The following is an 18,000-nucleotide window of genomic DNA, read 5'->3' on the forward strand; positions in this document are numbered from 1 at the left end:
ACAGGCTCCTCAGTTTGAACCTATGCATTCTCTGATTATTAAATTACTTTCTTGGAAAGTGTTTGTTCCTTTTAGCCATCTCTTCTGCTAGAAGAGTCTGAGTTATCTGCTCTTTCTTGTGAATCTCCTTTTCTGATATTTCATCAGGATAAGGCAGTGTTTGCGGACTTCATTTAAATTTTTACCGAAGGTTTGAATTCTAAACAACATTAGTAGAGAGATTGTTGTCCCTTCATTATGTTCTAATCTAAGAATCTCTGGGAGAAATCTTTACATTCTTTGGATGTAGTTAAAGCTTTGAAATATTATGTTGAAGCTACTAAAGGTTTTAGAAAGACTTCGTAGTCTATTTGTCATCTTTTCTGATTCCAGAAAAGGTCAGAAGGGCTTCTGCCATTTCTTTGGCATACTTGGTTAAAGTCTTTGATTCATCATGCTTATGTATAGTCGGGTAAGTCCCCGCCTCAAAGGATTTACAGCTCATTCTACTAGGTCAGTTTCTACTTCCTGGGCTTTAGGAATGAAGCTTCTGTTGATCAAATTTGCAAAGCAGCAACTTGGTCTTCTTTGCATACTTTTACTAAATTCTACCATTTTGATGTTTTCTCCTTCTTCAGAAGCAGTTTTTTGGTAGAAAAGTTACTTCAGGCAGCTGTTTCAGTTTGATTCTGCTGCTTATTATTTTTATTTTTTGATTTGGGTTGTTGATTATTTTTTCAGCGGAATTGGGCTGTCTTTATTTTATCCCTCCGTCTCTAGTGACTCTTGCGTGAAGTTCCACATCTTGGTATCTGCTATCCCATACATCACTAGCTCATGGACTCTGCTAATTACATGAAAAAAAACATAATTTATGTAAGAACTACCTGATAAATTCATTTCTTTCATATTAGCAAGAGTCCATGAGGCCCCACCCTTTTTTTTTTGTGGTGGTTATTATTTTTTTGTATAAAGTCACAATTATTCCAATTCCTTATTTTTTTATGCTTTCGCTCCTTCTTATCACCCCCACTTCTTGGCTATTCGTTAAACTGAATTTGTGGGTGTGGTGAGGGGTGTATTATAGGCATTTTGAGGTTTGGGAAACTTTGCCCCTCCTGGTAGGAATGTATATCCCATACGGTCACTAGCTCATGGACTCTTGCTAATATGAAAGAAATGAATTTATCAGGTAAGTTCTTACATGAAATTATGTTATTCATGTGTTACTGGTGAATTTGGTGTATCTGGTTTGCTAGGAAGGTGCCGTTCCGTCACTTTTCATGAAAAAGTTGGACGTTGGTTTCTTGTGGATGGTTTGTGATTGATTACACTTAACGCATCTAGTTATGTGTGGCTGGTGAATTTGGTCTGTATATGTTGCTGGGAAGGTGCCGTTCCGTCACTTTTTATATAAAAGCGTATTAAAGGCCGGAACAGATATCATAATGTGGTTTCTGTGGATGGTTTGTGGCTGATTACACTTATTACATTTATTCTTGTGTGACTGGTGAATTTGTGTATCTGGTTTGCTGGGTAAGGTGCCGTTCCGTCACTTTTCATGAAAAAAGCGTTTTACAGGCCGGAACGCGGTATTGGAATGTGGTTTCTGTGGATGGTTTGTTGGTTGATTTCACTTATCACATCTAGTTATGTGTGGCTGGTGAATTTTGGTCTGTATATGTTAATGGGAAGGTGCCGTTCCGACACTTTTCATGGAAAAAGCATATTTCAGAGCATGGAAACGTGGTTTCTGTGGGGTATGTTGTGGCTGATTACTCTTATTATATTTAGTCATGGGTGACTTGTAAATTTGATGTATCTGGGTTATTCTGGGAAGGTGGCTGTTCCAGGCTGTTATGTTTTGGTTCCAGACACTATTTTGGTAAGTTAAAGGGTTAATTAATTATTATTTCACAAAGATTCTTTTTCCTAAAATTGTTCTCAAGATTCTCTAACACATTCCCATTATATTTTGAATCAATTTCCTTCATAAAAGGCCTGTTCCCGGCTTTTACACCGTCCCGAGAGAAAACGGTTAAGGGTGTCAGTTATAGTTTCTTATTAACTAGCAATGATCTTTTAATATTTGTACACCACACACATTCTCAATAATTTTGACACAAGCAAGATCCTACATGAGAATTGGCATATTGCAAAACTGGACTGATTTACCATTTACTCATATGGACAAGCAACAGGTGGCCTTTCTACAGGTCATTGAGAGATATTCTGATGAAGACTGATCTGGTGCATTATTATGATAGTAATTCTTGGATGCAGCTCCCAAGCCTGGATGTATATCACGGGCCCCAGCTGCAACTATGTATAATTTTTTTCCCCCATTCTCATCACCAAGAGAAAATTTTTGCATTAAGCATCATGTACATGTACTCCTGAGTATTACTAGTATATTTGTTACACTACGTATGTGGCTTTTTCTACATAAGTAAAACAATACCATTGAGAGTAATTATGGCAAATGAAAATGCAGTTGTTTTGAGCTACATTGAAATCTGGCGCCACTGAACAACCCATGTCAAGACATTTAATGCTTGATTATTGACCATGTGCCACCCCTTTAACCTTTGGATTGTTGAGCTATTTCACACCCCTGTGCAGGAGCTGTTTTAGCACTCTTGCATTTAAACAAAGATTTCAACTTGTTAGTGGCTGTGAATAATTTCATAAATATTTCAAACCATATAATTTATTGTAACATAGTAGATGAGGTTGGAAAAAAAACTGAATTCCATAAAATTCAACCTATACAGATCCTATTTGACAATTGAACTGACATTAAACAATTGGCAAGCCTACCAATTTATCATAAGCGAAGAAATCTATCTAAGCCATTTTTAAATGTATCCAAGGTACTGTCATTCACTACCATCCTTGGGCAAGGGGTTTCCACAATTTGATTGTTTCTTAGCCTGGAAAAAAACATTTACATTGCTGGAGATTAAATCTCCTTTCCTCTAGCCTTAAATTGTGACTTCTTGGTCACAAATAACTGCCTTGGACAGAACATACGCTTCTGCCAACTCTGTTATATGGAACTTCAATATATTTATATAAAGTAATCATCTCACCTCTCAAGTGGCTTATTTTCTAGCATCATACAGACTTAATTTGACTGACCCCTCTTCATCGTTTATATCCTCAATTTTCCCTTTTGTGGCCCTTCTCTAAACTTTTTCTAATTCTCGCAATGTCCCTTCTTAAAATTGGTCCCCAGAACTGCACAAAATCATGTTGATGTCTTACTAGGGCATTTATATAGTGACATAACTGAACTATGCTTTCCTCCTTTGCATCTATGCCTCCTTTTAAATATGTCTAGGGGCAAGATTATAAGTGGAACGCAAAATGTGTGCGCTGGCATTACTAGTTAGGTGCCCTTTTGTTCGGCATTGCACAGAAGCATTGTGCTCACGAGAGCGGGCTTCTATAGGTTCCAATGGGAGCCTCGTTCTGATGCCGTCAAACACAGCCCAATAAAATAAGCGCAGTGAAGGGCTAAGTGTGCGTAGCGATGGGCAGCAAACTTAATATATATGAATATGCTTACATACATTATATTTATGTGTATATAGACATATTAACGCATAAACATATGTGTAAATAGTCATATACATATATATATTTACAGGGAACACACAGTTCCCATAGACCGCAATGTAAAGACACTTTCCAGTGCCATTTCTTTTCTAACTCCCCACACCCGGCCAATTTTACAAAAATAAAGATGCAGCTATCTTTAAGCTAGATTACAAGTTATGTGTTGCGGGCTTCTTAACGCTGAAAATATGGCAATATTTACAAGTCTTGTCGGTATAGGTGTACCGCACACCTTTTTGGGCCGCCATGCAACGTCACGTAGCCCGCACTTTTTTAAATAGTCCTTTTTCAATGGGACTTCCATAGTGCCGGTATTACGAGTTTCTTTCATGTAATTGGCAAGAGTCCATGAGCTAGTGACATATGGATATACAATCCTACCAAGAGGGGCAAAGTTTCCCAAACCTCAAAATGCTATAAATAAACCCCTCACCACACCCACAATTCAGTTTTTACAAACTTTGCCTCCTATGTAGGTGGTGAAGTAAGTTTGTGCTTGATTTTCTTCTGTCATATGCGCTTCTCAGCATTTAGAAGCCAAATTCCTCTCAGAGTACAGTGGATGTCAGAGGGACGTGAAGGGAGTATCACCTATTGAATTAAATGGTTTTCCTCGTGGGAAATCTTTTCATAGGGTTCTCTGTTATCGGTCGTTAGAGATTCATCTCCTACCTCCCTTTTCAGATCAACGATATACTCTCATATTCCATTACCTCTACTGATAACTGGTTTCAGTACTGTTTGGCTATCTGCTATATGTGGATGGGTGTCTTCGGTAAACTTTTCGCCTAGATTCACGAATTTTGTCGGTAAAAACCTGCGGAGCTAACGCTCCTTTATTTCTTACCGCTCCCTTTAAACAACGCTGGTATTACAAGTTTTCTGAATGGCTGCGTTAGCCTCAGAAAAGTGAGCGTGAGCAAAATTTAGGCTCCACTTCTAACTCAATACCAGCGTTGCTTACGTAGGCGGTAAGCTGGAAAGACGTGCTCGTGCACGATTTCCCCATAGGATACAATAAGGCTGAGCTGGCTGAAAAAAAAACTAACACCTGCAAAAAAAGCAGCGTTCAGCTCCTAACGCAGCGCCATTGTTTCCTATGGGGAAACACTTTCTAAGTCTACACCTAACACCCTAACATGAACCCCAAGTCTAAACACCCCTAATCTGTACACTTATTAACCTCTAATCTGCCGCCCCTGCTATTGCTGACACCTACATTATATTATTAACCCTAATCTGCCGCTCCGGACACCGCCGCCAACCCTACATTATCCCTATGAAACACCTAATCTGCCGCCCCCAAACATCGGCCGACACCTATATTATATTTATTAACTCCTAATCTGTCGCCGCACCTTACCTACAATTATATTAACCCCTAATCTGCCGACCAGACATTGCCCGCCACTATAATAAATGTATTAACCCCCTAAACCGCCGCACTCCCCGTCTCGCAAACCCTATAATAAATTTATTAACCCCTAATCTGCCGCCCCCCAACATCGTCCGGCACCTACCTACACTTATTAACCCCTAATCTCCCGCCCCCAACGTCGCTGCTACTATAATAAAGTTATTAACCCCTAAACTAAGTCTAACCCTAACCAGAAACACCCCCCCTAAAATTAAATACAATTTAAATAAAACAAACTAAAATTACTATAATTAAATAAAATTTATTCCTATTTAAAACTAAATACATACCTATAAAATAAACCCTAAGATAGCTACAATATAACTAATAATTACATTGTAGCTATTTTAGGATTTATAATTTATGTTTTCAGGCAACTTTGTAATTATTTTAACTAGGTACAATAGCTATTAAATAGTTAATAACTATTTAATAGCTTCCTAGTTAAAATAATTACAAAATTTACCTGTAAAATAAATCCTAACCTAAGTTACAAATACACCTAACACTGCACTATCAATAAATTAATTAAATAAATTACCTACAATTATCTAAACTAAAATACAATTAAATAAACTAAACTATAGTACAAAAAAACAAACACTAAATTACAAAAAATAAAAAAATATTACAAGAATTTTAATCTAATTACACCTAATCTAAGCCCCCTAATAAAATAAAAAGCCCCCCCAAAAATAATAAAATTCCCTACACTATACTAAATTTACAAAAGTAATTAGCTCTTTTAACCAGCCCTTAAAAGGGCTTTTTGCGGGGCATTGCCCAAAAGTAATCAGCTCTTTTACTGTAAAAAAAAAAATACAAGACCCCCCCAACATTACAACCTACCACCCACACACCCCTACTCTAAAACCCACCCAATCCCCTCTTAAAACCACCTAACACTACCCCCATTGAAGATCACCCTACCTTGAGCCGTGTTCACCCAGCCGGGCAACCACTGGTCATCCGATCCGTCCAGAAGTCTTCATCCGATGGGGCAGAAGAGGACATCCGGACCGGGAGGAAGGGCTTCATCCAAGCGGGCATCTTCTATCTTCATCCATTCCGTTCACGGAGCGGGTCCATCTTCAAGACATCCTCTTCTTCCCGACGACTAACGACGAATGAAGGTTCCTTTTAAATGACGTCACTCAAGATGGCGTCCCTCAAATTCTGATTGGCTGAAAGGATTCTATCAGCCAATCGGAATTAAGGTAGGAACAATCCGATTGTGATGAAGCCTTCTCCCGGTTCCGGATGTCCTCTTCTGCCCAATCGGATGAAGGACTTCTGGACGGATCGGATGACCAGTGGTGCCCTGCTGGGTGAACACGGGCTCAAAGTAGGGTGATTCTCAATGGGTAGTGTTACGGGTTCTTTTAAGGGGGGATCGAGTGGGGTTTTTAGAGTAGGGGTGTGGGGTGGTGGGTTGTAATGTTGGGGGGGGTCATGTATTTTTTTTTACAGTAAAAGAGCTGATTACTTTGGGGCAATGCCCCGCAAAAAACCCTTTTAAGGGCTGGTAAAAGAGCTAATTACTTTGTAATTTAGTATAGAGTAGGGAATTTTATTATTTTTGGGGGGCTTTTATTTTTATTAGGGGGCTTAGATTAGTTGGTAATTAGATTAAAATTCTTGTAATTTTTTTTTTTTTGTAATTTAGTGTTTTTGGGTTTTTTTGTACTATAGTTAGTTTATTTAATTGTATTTAAGTTTAGATAATTGGAGGTAATTTATTTAATTAATTTATTGATAGTGTAGTGTTAGGTGTATTTGTAATTTAGGTTAGGATTTATTTTACAGGTAATTTGTAATTATTTAAACTAGGTAGCTATTAAATAGTTAATAACTATTTAATAGCTATGTACCTAGTTAAAATAAATACAAAGTTGCCTGTAAAATAAATATAAATCCTAAAATAGCTACAATGTAACTATTAGTTATATTGTAGCTATATTAGGGTTTGTTTTATAGGTAAGTATTTAGTTTTAAATAGGATTTAATTTATTTAATTATAGTAATTTTAGTTAGTTTTATTTAAATTCCTATTAATTTAGGGGGGTGTTAGGGTTAGGGATAGACTTAGGTTTAGGGGTTAATAACTTTATTATAGTAGCAGCGACGTTGGGGACGGGAGATTAGGGGTTAATAATTGTAGGTAGGTGGCGGTGGTGACGTTGGGGGGGCAGATTAGGGGTTAATAAAATGTATTATAGTGTTTGCGAGGGGCGGGGTGTGGGGCGGTTTAGGGGTTTAATACATTTATTATAGTGGCGGCGATGTCCCGGTCGGCAGATTAGGGGTTAATAAGTGTAGGTAGGTGGCGGCGAAGTTGGGGGGCAGATTAGGGGTTAATAAATATAATGTAGGTGTCGGCGATGTTATGGGCAGCAGATTAGGGGTTCAAAGCTATAAGGTAGGTGGCGGGCGGTGTGCCGGTCGGGCAGATTAGGGGTTAAATAATTTTATATAGGGTTTGCGATGTGGGGGGGGCCTCGGTTAGGGGGTTTCATAGGTAGTTTATGGGTGTTTAGTGTACTTTGTAGCACTTAAGTTTTAAGAGCTTTATGTTCCGGCGTTAGCTCATAAAACTCTTAACACTGACTTTTTTTTTTATGCGGTAGGAGTCTTGAGGTAGAAGCTGTACCGCTCACTTCTTCCAAGACTCGTAATACCAGCGTTAGGCAAATCCCATTAAAAAGATAGGATACGCAATTGACGTTAAGGGGGGATTTGCGGTAGCCAAAAGTTGCGGGAAGGAAAAGTGAAGCGGTGAGCCTCTACCTGCCATAACCTCGGTAATACCAGTGGGCGTTAAAAAGCAGCGTTAGGACCCTTAACGCTGCATTTTAAGGCTAACGCAGAACTCGTAATCTAGGCGTATGTTTGTTTTTTATTTCTTAAAGACATTCTCAGCTATGATTTGGCACTTTATGTATTAATGTAAAGTTCTAAATATATGTATTGTACTTATATTTGCCATGAGTTAGGTTTATCTATATTTCCTTTTGCAGACTATCCCGTTTCAAAATTGGGAAAAACATATTTAGGAAGTTATTTTTCTTACCTGGGGTATAGTCTTTTTCTTCATAATTGACTGGGACTGTTTTCATTAATTTTCACGGGCAAATTTAGGCTTGCGAGGCCGCAAAATGCAGATATTTATTGCGTTATTCTTGGTGCGAGAATGTTTTTGGGCAGCAAAGGTAAGTTCGGTGAGATAAATTTGTCATTTCCGGGGGCGGGGTCTTAGTTGACGCCAGGGTTCTTTGCACAAGGTTGCGTCTGCTATGACGCGGGTTGCGTCATTTCCAGATGTAGCGCCCAAAATTTTTTTTCTGTTGGCTGTCATACTTGTGGCCAAATAATTTTATTATTTAAACCCCACTTCCTATATGCCTCTTGCCTTTTTCTATATTCAGAGGGCTATGCTGTTTGCATTTTTTTCCCATTCCTGAAACTGCCATATAAGGAAATTGATGATTTTGCTATATATGTTGTTTTTTTCTCTTACATTTGCAAGATGTCTCAATCTGATCCTGTTCAGAAACCACTGTTGGATTCCTGCCTGCCTGGATAACTTCTACCAAAGATAAAGTGTATCGGTTAGTATCGGTAAGTTAGCGGAGATTATATCTCCAGCTGTAGTATGAACAGTTGTCATGATAAGCTTTTACATGCAGAGAATGTATCTATCAATACTAGTACAATGCCTGTTTTTCCTTCAACATCTAATGTACATTATATCCCTGTGAATATAAAAGATTTTATTGCTGATCGCGATTCAGGAAGGCTTGGTCTGCCATTCCGCCTTCGAATAAATGGTAAAAGGTCTTTTAAAACTTCTCAATAAGATGATGAATTTTCAAATGACCGAAAACATACTGAATTATCCTCTTCTGAGAGGATCTATCTGATTTAGAAGATCCTACCTCAGATATTGACACTGACAAATCCTAAAATGAGTATATTCATTCCTTGTTGAAAGAAGTGTTAATTACTCTGGATATTGAGGAAACTAGTCCTCTTAATATTAAAACTAGTAAACGTTTAAATTCTGTTTATAAAGCTCCTGTGGTTACTCCAGAGGTTTTTCCAGTTCCTGATGCTATTTCTGATATGATTTCAAAGGAATGGAATAGGCCTGGAACTGTCTTTTGATGGGCTATTTCTACTTTTGCCAAACGTACTACTATCCCTATGGAAGATTAGTACTTCTTTAAGGATCCTTAGATAGGAAACTTGAATCTTATCTAAGGAAAGCTTATTTTATTTCTGGCTATCTTCTCAGGCCTGCAATTTCTATAGCTGATGTTGCAGCCTCGCATCAACCTTCTGGTTGGAAAGCTTAGCGCAACAGGAAACAGATTCAGATTTTTCTAGGATTGTTCGCTTGCTTCAACATGCTAATCATTTTATCTGTTATTCTATTTTTGATTAATCAAATTGATGTTAAATCTATGTATTTAGCTATTTTAGCTAGAAGAGCTTTGTGGCTCAAATGTTGGAATGCTGAAATGGTATCTAAGTCTAGATTACTATCTTTCTTTTCAAGGTAACAATTTATTTGGTTCTCAGTTGGATTCCATTATTTCAACTGTCACTGGGGGAAAGGGAGTATTTTTACCTCAGGATAAAGAGATCTAAAGGTAAATCTAAAGCTTCTAATCGTTTTCGTTCCTTTCGACAGAATAAGGAACAGAAACCAAATCCTTCCCCCAGAGGAATCTGGTTCCAATTGGACTGCCTTCTTCATGTTGGAATAAATCCAAGCCTTTTAAGAAACCAAGCCAGCCCCAAGTCTGCATGATGGTGGCGGCCCTCATTCCAGTTCAGCTGGTGGGGGGGCAGAGATTACGTTATTAGGGGTTAATAACTGTAATGTAGGTGGCGTCAATATTAGGGGCGGCAGATTAGGGGTTAATAACTGTAATGTAGGTGGGTGGCGATATTAGGGTCGCAGATTAGGGGTTAATAATTGTAATGTAGGTGGCGGGGATGTTAGGGGCGGCAGATTAGGGGTAATAACTAATGTAGGTGGCAGCAATGTTAGGGACGGCATATTAGGGGTTAATAACTAATGTAGGTTGCGGCGATGTTAGGCGGCAGCAGATTAGGGGGTTAACAACTGTAATGTAGGTGGCGGCGATGTTAGGGGGCAGCAGATTAGGGGTGTTTAGACGTGTGGTTTGTGTTAGGGTGTTTTTTTTCCCATAGACATCAATGAAGCTGCGTTACGGAGCTTTTGTTTCCGTGATTGCAGGTGTTAGGCTTTTTTTTGCCGGGCTCTTTCCCATTGATGTCTATGGGGAAATCGTGCACGAGCACTTCAAGCAGCGGCTTGATTTCGGTGCGGTATGAGCTCAACACAACCATATTGCCCACTACAAGCCTGCTTTTTGTAAACCTGTAATAGTAGCGCTATAGGGAGGTGAGAACGCCGAAAATGTTGCGGCTCGTTAATTTCCCTATAGCACTCAAAACTCGTAATCTAGCTGAATATTCTTTAATAAAATATGACACTTGATTTTGGGGGAATTTGGTGGACATTTATAAAATTAACCAGAGGTCTTAACCTATGGTTAATTTTAAGGGCTAATTGCTACCCGCAAGCGCTCCACTTGTAATCTAAGCCCTAGTAGGTTATAAGCTTTGCATTGCATTGCACAATAATTTTAGGCTTGTTTTATATAAGTATGCCTAAATCCCTTTTTTCCCCTGTTTTGTTTAAGTCTAGTCCCATTCAAATAGGTAGCCGTGCATCTTTTTAATTCCAAAATGTAGAACCTTAAATTTACCAATATTAAATCTAATTTACCAGCACATCTTTCAATTTTGGAAATCCCCTTTGCAAAGAAATTACATCCTGCACTGACTAAATCACTCTAACGGGGCCTATTTATTATGTGTCTGTCCGACATGATCCGATCAGCTCTCTGCATTCAGCATTGCACCCAGCAGCTGCTTGTGAACTGCTGGTGCAGCAATACGCCGCCCCTGGCAGATTCGCGGCCAATTGGCCGCTAGCAGAGGGGTGTCAATCAACCCCGATCGTATTCCAATCGGGTTGAATTGCGCTGATGTCTGTCCGCCCTCCTCAGAGGGAGTCGGACAGGTTATGGTGCAGCGGTCTATGGAGACCGCTGCATCATAACTGGTGTTTCTGGCGGACCTTGATAAATGGGCCCCTACATATCTTTGGAATTTAAATCATTCCTCTAAGTCATTTATAAAAATATCAAAAGAACTGATGCTTGGGGGATCCCACTAATTACTTTGGAGTATGGTTAATTTACTACAATATGTTGCTTCATGTCTTTTATCCAGTTATTTATCCATGAACTAACATTTTTCAGATATTCCCTGTACCATAATCTCTCATGTGGCACTGTATCAAAAGCCTTTGCAGCATCCAAGTAAACCACATCAACTGATTCAACTAGATCTATATCTTTTCGTTACCTCCTCATAGAATTAGATTAGTCTGACATTGATCGATCACTTGTCATAAAATCATGCAGATTTGACCTCATAATCTTGTTTTCCCCAAATATACTCTTAAATATAATCCCTTCAAATACCTTCCAGTATCTTTTCCACTACTGATGTCAGGGCCTTACTGGTCTATAGCTCCTCAGCCCTGCTTCCTTTTTTAAAAGATGCACCATATCACGCCTTCTGCCAGTCCTGGGGTACTATGCCTGAGGATAACAAGTCTTAAAATATTAATAGCTGAGGTTTGGCTTATGACAGTGCTAAGTTCACTTTGAACAATGGTTGTATTCCATCTGTATCTGAAGTTTTTATTTACATTGATATTATTCTTTTTTCTTTTTTTTTTCCCTGATATCATCTAGGGGATAAACTACTTATTGATATGGAACTTGCATGTTCTAGTTTGTTTCTATGACTGTCCATTGGTTCCCACAGTTAGCACCTCAGCCTTCCCCCAATCACTGTTAATCATCGCCGACCATTCTCCTAATTTTATTGAACCTACTGTATATTTTTCTTTGCTTTTTTGCCATTTATATAATAAAATAAAAACTTTTCAGGTGGAGGACAACGAGAGTGACATCATGGGTTGCGCTGAGTGCTGTTTTGCTAGTCTCGCAGGCAGATTTTAGAGACAGTCCCAAAGTGCTAGGACCCCCGCGGGGAAAAGAGTGAAATCCCCTGGCTTACACGAATCAGATCCGTTTCCATCCCTGCCCAAGAGGTGACGTCGTATCAGGAAGTGCTGTTACGTAGAGTAGAGGACACTGACAGTATTAATGTGATTGATATGTTCATGGAGCTGCAGAGCGGCCTGAGTTCGGATCAGGATATTCGAGAGGAAATTCGAAAAAGTGGTGCAGGACTTTGAACAAACCGCTCGAGAGATTCTCATACTCTGCAGGGAGTGCATCAAGAAGCTGGATTCAAAGATATTCCTGCAAAAAGTCAAAAGCTCGCGAGCACTTCAGTACTGTAAAAACACAGCTTGCTGCACTAGCGACAAAGTTTCCTGTCGAACAGTATTATAGGTTTCATGAACAAATGGAGATTTGTGCTGCAGCGCCTGGTGTTTCTGGCAGCCTTCCTGGTGTATCTAGGAGAGCGAGACACTGGTAACTCGGCAAGCGGTCACAAGAAATCTTGGGGATTGAATCTGATCGAGAGAAGGGATTTCACCCTGGACATTGAGGATTATCTGTCTGGTATTCTGAGCTTGGCTAGTGAGCTTTCCAGGTTAGCTGTGAACAGCGGTCACTGCTGGAGATTATGCCCGCCCTCTTCGTATTGCTTCCTTCATCACGAGTTGGGATTTTGGTTTCCGTCTCCTTAATCTTAAAAATGACTCTCATGCGCAAGCGTTATGATGGTTTGAAGTATGATGTGAAAAAGATAGAGGAGGTGGTTTAACGATTTGTCCATATGAGGACTCAACAAGGACCAGGCTGCCATCACTGCAGATAAATAATGGCACTTATAACAGAGCACTGGTGGGTGTGAGTTACTACCAGCCGATGGCCTGAGAATGGGTCTGTGTACCTATTCAAGTTTTTCTAGCTGAAACCATAAGCTGAAGAACTATACTTCCTGTGTTTTCTGTTATTTTTACACCAAGTGCTGAATGTCCAGTGATTGAGTAGTTCTAACCAGTTTTTCATGATAAGTTTTCTGATTTATTTTCTCATTGAGAGAACTTTAGTAGGAGGTACATTTCTGCAGCCAATATCTCTCTTGCAGTAACACAGGTCTATTCAGCTAGGTAAAACAACAACTAAAATTAGTGTTTTTCTATATTTAAACATTACTATTACTTTTCTGCCCCTCCAAAGCTACCACTCCCTACAGGGGACCCACAATTTGCGTGCTAGATCTTACCGTTTTTACCATGCTAAGAGTACTATGGGGAAGTATGTTTTCTACCTGGCATTTAAATCTCATATGTAAAATCTAAATGTTATTATAAATGCAATTTTTCAACATAACTGAACATTTCCTTTGGTGTGTTTTTTAAACCTAGAGTTGCATGTTGCAGGCTTTCAGGTTATGGTGCAGGGGGAGAGAATTAGTTTCATAGGATTACTGCACTGTCACTGAGGCAGGCTTTAGTTAGCATTACAAATGTATTACATGCTGTCCGCCATTCTGTGTTTACAGGTTGTGGATATGCGTTTTTTGTGCTTGGAGGAAGTGGTCTTGATATGGCGCTTCACAAAATCATATTCACTAGACCTTATAATGGAAACCTCAATTTAAGCATTTATGTTACAAAAATGTTACCTTTTCTGTCTTGTTTATTATCAGGTAAACTGTTTGCAAATAAAATCTTTTTACTGATGTCATTTAAAAAAAAAAAAAAAAAAAAACTTTTCAGGTTTGTCATAGAATCCTCTTTCATTTTCAATTGTGGTTAATCTGATCGCTTTTACCCTGCTTTGTTACATTCTTATATATTTGGAATGCTGAGTCCGTACTATTCTCTTTGAATAATTTAAATGCCCTACCATTTTTTTTACTAATTTCTCTTAACACATTTGTATTTAGCCACATTGGCTTGGATTTGTTTCTTTTTTACTTTTCTAACTATGTGGTGTGTGGTATATATTAGGTAGAAACTTTTAAATGTTCTCCATTTATCCTCTGTTTTTATTTGAGAATAATTTTTCCACAATAAATGCTGGTTTACAATTACGTTAATTTATTGAAATTTGATTATTTAAAATTAAGTCTTGGTTGAACCCTTGTAGCACTGTTAATGAAAAAGTTATTTCAAACGTGACCATGCTCTGATCACTGTTATTTAAAGGAATATTAAACCCACATTTCTTTATTTCATGATTCAGATTATAGCATGCAATTTTTTAAAAAATTTCTAATTGAATCCTATTATCTATTTTTCTTCGTTCTCTTGGTATCTTTATTTTAAAAAAGCAGAATGTAAGTATAGGAGCCAGCCCGCTTTTGGTTTAGCACCCTGGGTAGCTCTTGCTGATTGGTGGCTACATTTAGTAAGAGCTACCCATGATAGTAGTAAGTGTACAGCTGATAAGTTAGTTTTCAATTTAAAAAACTAAATTTATGTTTACGCTGATACATTTCTTTCTTTCTTTCTTGACACGGTGAGTCCACGGATCATCAATTACTGTTGGGAATATCACTTCCTGGTCAGCAGGAGGAGGCAAAGAGCACCACAGCCAAAGCTGTTAAGTATCACTTCCCTTCCCACAAACCCCAGTCATTCGACTGAAGGAAAAGGAGAGAAAGGAATAACACGAGGGTGCCTGAGGATTATTATAACAAAAACGGTCTGTAAAAAACAGGGAGGGCTGTGGACTCACTGTGTCAAGAAAGAAATTTATCAGGTAAACATAAATTTCTCCAACATAGGTGTGTCCCGGTCCACGGCGTCATCCTTACTTGTGGGATTATTCTCTTCCCCAACAGGAAATGGCAAAGAGCCCAGCAAAGCTGGTCACATGATCCCTCCTAGGCTCCGCCTACCCCAGTCATTCTCTTTGCCGTTGCACCGGCAACATCTCCACGGAGATGGTTAAGAGTTTTTTGGTGTTTAAATGTAGTTTTTATCCTTCAATCAAGTGTTTGTTATTTTAAAATAGTGCTGGTATGTACTATTTACTCTGAAACAGAAAAGAGATGAAGATTTCTGTTTGTAAGAGGAAGATGATTTTAGCAAACGTTACTAAAATCGATTGCTGTTTCCACACAGGACTGTTGAGATGAAGTAACTTCAGTTGGGGGTAACAGTTGGCAGACTTTTCTGCTTGAGGTATGACTGGCCACATTTCTAACAAGACTATGTAATGCTGGAAGGCTGTCATTTCCCCTATGGGGACCGGTAAGAGCCATTTTCTTAGATTAAGTAAAAGAATAAAGGGCTTTATAAGGGCTTAAAAAACTGGTAGACATTTTTCTGGGCTAAAATGATTACTTTGCTAAGCATATTTGGCAGATTATAACTCTTAATAGTTATTATACTCTTGGGGATTGTTGTTAAAAAAAACGGCAGGCACTGTATTGGACACCTTTTTCAGATGGGGGCCTTTTCTAGTCATAGGCAGAGCCTCATTTTCGCGCCACTAATGCGCAGTTGTTTTGGAAAGCAAGGCATGCAGATGCATGTGTGAGGAGCTAAGAACCACTGAAAAAGCTTATAGAAGGCGTCATTTGTATCGTATTCCCCTCTGGGCTTGGTTGGGTCTCAGCAAAGCAGATACCTGGGGACTGTATAGGGGTTAAATGTAAAAACGGCTCCGGTTCCGTTATTTTAAGGGTTAAAGCTTTCAAATTTGGTGTGCAATTACTTTTAAGGCTTTAAGTCACTGTGGTGAAATTTTGGTGAATTTTGAACAATTCCTTCATGCTTTTTCACATATTCATAATAAAGTGTGTTCAGTTTAAAATTTAAAGTGACAGTAACGGTTTTATTTTAAAACGTTTTTTTGTGCTTTGTTGACTAGTTTAAGCCTGTTTAACATGTCTGAACCATCAGATAAGCGATGTTCTATATGTATGAAAGCCAAGGTTTCTCCCCATTTAAATATATGTGATGATTGTGACATAGTGTCCAAACCAAGTAGGGACAATGATGCCACAGATAATGATATTGCCCAAGATGATTCCTCAAATGAGGGAGTAAGCATGATACTGCATCATCCCCTTCTGTGTCTACACCAGTTTTGCCCACACAAGAGGCCCCTAGTACATCTAGTGCGCCAATACTTATTACCATGCAACAATTAACGGCTGTTATGGATAATTCTATTGCAAACATTTTATCTAAAATGCCTACTTATCAGAGAAAGCGCGATTGCTCTGTTTTAAAACACTGAAGAGCAAGAGGACGCTGATGATAACTGTTCTGACATACCCTCACACCAATCTGAAGGGGCCAGGAGGGAGGTTTTGTCTGAGGGAGAAATTTCAGATTCAGGAAAAATTTCTCAACAAGCTGAACCTGATGTTGTAACATTTAAATTTAAATTAGAACATCTCCGCGCACTGCTTAAGGAGGTATTATCTACTCTGGATGATTGTGACATTTGGTCATTCCAGAGAAATTATGTAAGATGGACAAGTTTCCTAGAGGTTCCGGTGCCCCCCGATGCTTTTCCTATACCCAAGCGGGTGGCGGACATAGTAAATAAGGAGTGGGAAAGGCCCGGCATACCTTTTGTTCCTCCCCCTATATTTAAGAAATTATTTCCTATAGTCGACCCCAGAAAGGACTTATGGCAGACAGTCCCCAAGGTCGAGGGGGCGGTCTCTACTCTAAACAAACGCACTACTATTCCCATAGAAGATAGTTGTGCTTTCAAAGATCCTATGGATAAAAAATTAGAGGGTTTGCTTAAAAAGATGTTTGTTCAGCAAGGTTACCTTCTACAACCAATTTCATGCATTGTTCCTGTCACTACGGCAGCGTGTTTCTGGTTCGAAGAACTAGAAAAGTCGCTCAATAAAGAATCTTCGTATGAGGAGGTTATGGACAGAGTTCAAGCACTTAAATTGGCTAACTCTTTTATTTTAGATGCCGCTTTGCAATTAGCTAGATTAGCGGCGAAAAATTCAGGGTTTGCTATCGTGGCGCGCAGAGTGCTTTGGCTAAAGTCTTGGTCAGCGGATGTGTCTTCCAAGACAAAATTGCTTAACATCCCTTTCAAGGGTAAAACACTGTTTGGTCCTGATTTGAAAGAGATTATTTCAGACATCACCAGGGGAAAGGGCCACGCCCTTCCTCAGGATAGGTCTTTTAAGGCTAAAAATAAGCCTAATTTTCGTCCCTTTCGCAGAAACGGACCAGTCTCTAATTCTACATCCTCTAAGCAAGAGGGTAATACTTCTCAACCCAAACGAGCCTGGAGACCGATGCAAGGCTGGAACAAGGGTAAGCAGGCCAAGAAGCCTGCCACTGCTACCAAAACAGCATGAAGGGATGGCCCCCGATCCGGGACCGGATCTGGTGGGGGGCAGACTTTCTCTCTTTGCTCAGGCTTGGGCAAGAGATGTTCAGGATCCTTGGGCACTAGAAATAGTCTCTCAAGGTTATCTCCTGGATTCAAGGAACTACCCCCAAGGGGAAGGTTCCACAGGTCTCAATTATCTTCAAACCAAATAAAAAGACAGGCATTCTTACATTGTGTAGAAGACCTGTTAAAGATGGGAGTAATTCATCCAGTTCCAATAGGAGAACAAGGGATGGGGTTTTACTCCAACCTGTTCATAGTTCCCAAAAAAGAGGGAACATTCAGACCAATTTTAGATCTCAAGATCCTAAACAAATTCTCAGGGTTCCATCGTTCAAAATGGAAACCATTCGAACGATCCTTCCTACCATCCAGGAAGGTCAATTTATGACCACGGTGGATTTAAAGGATGCGTACCTACATATTCCTATCCACAAGGAACATCATCAGTTCCTAAGGTTCGCTTTTCTGGACAAGCATTACCAGTTTGTGGCACTTCCATTC

The sequence above is a fragment of the Bombina bombina genome, chromosome 6 (genome assembly GCF_027579735.1).
Source record: "Bombina bombina isolate aBomBom1 chromosome 6, aBomBom1.pri, whole genome shotgun sequence".
Lineage (NCBI taxonomy): Eukaryota > Metazoa > Chordata > Amphibia > Anura > Bombinatoridae > Bombina > Bombina bombina.